We start from the raw sequence: 3,202 nt of genomic DNA, 5'->3' as shown, positions 1-3,202 counted from the left end.
GTAATAGTAGGGGCACCCCTACAAACTTTCACCCCCTCAAGATTTCCTGCTTCCTCTTCCCTCATCAGTAGATTTGAGAGAGCCTCAGCACACAGGAGAAAAACATACGGTGATATGGGGTCTCCCTGCCTGAGTCCCCTAGTGGGAGTAAATTTACTCGTTTCCTCCCCGTTTACTCGGACTTGGTATTTAACCGAGGTCACACATGCCATAATCATCTTGACCCACCCCATGTCAAAACCAAGCTTAATCAGCATTTTTTTGAGAAGATTCCACTCGATTCTATCATGGGCTTTATGCATGTCAAGTTTGATCGCACATAAGCCATTCTTCCCAGTCCTCTTCTTCTTGATGGTATGATAAGATTCATACGCAACCAAGACATTGTCAGTAATCAAGCTCCCCGGGACAAAAGCACTCTGATTTGGTGAAATTATTTCCGGGAGAATCAACTTCAGTCTTGCTGCCAACACTTTTGAAATAACTTTGTAAATAACATTACACAAGCTTATTGGTCAGAATTTTGTTACCTCCTCTGGGTTCTCCACTTTGGGGATGAGAACAATGATGGTGTCATTCCACTCCTCTGGAATAACACCCGTATTAAGAGCTCGAAGCACCTCATCCGTAAGCTTGTCCCCTAACAGAGACCAGTACCTCTTGAAGAAGACAGCATGTAACCCATCCGGCCCTGGCGCCTTGAGGTCTCCAATACTGAACGGTGCTTTCTTGACTTCTTCCCGAGTATAAGGTTTTGTAAGGATTTCATTCATCTCATGAGAAACACAAGGGTTAACCTTGTTTATTACATCATCATTTTCATTCAATAATTCAGTAGAAAATAGATGCTGGAAATATCCTTTGATATGTGACTTTATAGTTGTAGGGTCCTCAATCCAGCCTCCATTCCCATCCTTGAGCTTTTTAATGCAATTAATCTTCCTCCGCATAGAAGCGAAATTCTGAAAGAAACTAGTATTTCGGTCTCCATGTTTCAGCCAATTCGCATGGCTTCTCTGAAGGTACTTGATCTCCTCCTTTTCATGAACATTTTCAATTTTTAACTGAAGCTCCTGAATCTTTGCAGTCGCCTCGTCAGAGAGAGGCCCGGACATGATCTGGTTAAGCTCATCTTGCAGCGCCCGCAGCTGATGCCGCGGTTCCTTCAGCACTTGCTTGTCCCATGCATGTAGGGCCGAGTGCACCTCCCGCACTTTTTGGGCCAGGCCCCCTGGGCCGGAATTAGCCGCTGCCCACGCTTGGCCCACCATGTCGTCAACTGAATCCTCGACAAGCCACCTGGCTTCAAAGAATTTCTTCCTGGTTATAGGTGTAACCCTTGCATTGCTATGGTACTCTGTATCAACCACTATCGGTCTATGATCAGATTTGGAGAATTCACCGTGGATCACTCCCGCTAGAGGAAAGAGATCATTCCATCTTTGGTCACATACAGCCCGGTCAAGCCTCTCCCGGATCCTTCCCCTTCGCCATGTGAATATGTCTCCGACGTAACCCATATCAAACAGGTTACAATCTGCCAGTGCATCACAAAAATTTTGCATGTTCCTTTGGGACCTGAGAGCCCCACCTTCCTTCTCACTTCCCATGAGGATTTCGTTGAAGTCACCAAGGACGATCCAAGGAAGGTCAACCATATTTTGTAGGGAGCGAAGATACTCCCAAGTCAAATGTTTTTATCCCCACTTGGTTCTCCATATAGACCAGTGATCCGCCATCCCGAGCCACTGTTTTCGTCAATTCGGATATCCAAGAAATTCGAGTGAACCTCCTTTGATGTCACATTTAAACCCTTCTGCCAGAAGAGTACCAAACCACCACTTCTACCATCACTTTCCCACATTATCATCTCATCAAAGGACAACTTTCTCTTCATTTTCTCTGCCCTAGCAACAGTCAGATGTGACTCGGCAGAAAAATCACATCCGGTCTTACTCGCCCCTGGAGCTCGAGGAGCAATCTAACTGCCGGGGATTTCCCTAACCCCCGGCAGTTCCAGCTCAGTATTTTCATTGCGATCGGCCCGACAGGCTCCCTCTCGGAGCCCGTCGATACTTTGTCACTGGAATCCATCACAGTGATACTGTCCAATTTGGTCCTCTTTGAGTCTTGAGACAGGGTGTCCCCATCGTCATCCTCCTTCCTCTCTGGGTTATCTTCTCTTCCCCCAACAAAAACCACCATCTCATGTCCAGCCACCCCACCAGAAACAGCTGCAGTAGGGGGGTCAACAGTGGCGCTTGGCGTTTCAAAATTCAGGCGTTTCCTTCCAGAAATCTGGAGATCAAGGTCCCTTGCCCGCTCCCCTTTTACAGGGCTGGTAGCTGTATCAACAAGGTCTTGATCCGTTTGGGATGGATCAACACGCTTCTGAGACTCATAGGCGTTTCTCCCGCCCCTTCCACTCCCACCCCCCTACTCCCACCCCTAGCTGGGTTGGTACTGAAAACCGGAGGGGTGAACATCGGAGCTAGTAGCCAATCACGCCCCAGTTCAGATCTTTCGGGTCATGCTTGCCATTGCCATGTTCTAGGTGTGTGTGTCCTAGAAGACCACAAAAGAAACAGAACTTAGGAATTTTTTCATAGAACACTTGGTAGAACACCTTTTCTTCATTCTTTGTGATCGACAGAAACCTAGTCAGGGGCTTGTTTGCATCAAGTTTTACCCTAACTCGTACAGACTTCCCATCCCTGCGGGGAGAGAGATTGACGTACATAACCTCCCCAACTCTCCTACACCATGCTTCGAGGACCTCCTTCCTCCTATATCCGGGGGGTAGGTTTTGGATTTGTATCCAGACAGAGATCTTATCAAGAATTACCAGGTCCAACTTCTGAAAACCATCATACGGCTCAATCAGAACACCATTATCCCGGAAAAGCCACGGACCCTGTTCAGTAACTCTCCTCCAATCTCCTAGACAATTAACAGTGAGGACGAACAAGTTCTCGCCCACCGGCTTGAAGTTCACGTCCTGTGCTAGACTCCACACCGCCCTCATATGTGTGTAGAACGATTCCCTTGAGAACGGTTTGGTTGTGTGCACGCGGCAGATCGCCATGAATTCTGCCTGCGGACATCCGGGAATTCCTCGTCAAAGTTCAGGTCGTCATCTTCCTCGTCCTGCAGATCTAGGCGCATGAGGAGATCATCAATGGGGGACTTCCCGTCCCTTCTT

Source organism: Triticum aestivum, chromosome 7A, assembly GCF_018294505.1.
Source record: "Triticum aestivum cultivar Chinese Spring chromosome 7A, IWGSC CS RefSeq v2.1, whole genome shotgun sequence".
Classification (NCBI taxonomy): Eukaryota; Viridiplantae; Streptophyta; class Magnoliopsida; order Poales; family Poaceae; genus Triticum; species Triticum aestivum.
The sequence above is the reverse complement of the archived record's forward strand: the minus strand, read 5'-3'. Positions refer to the sequence as shown.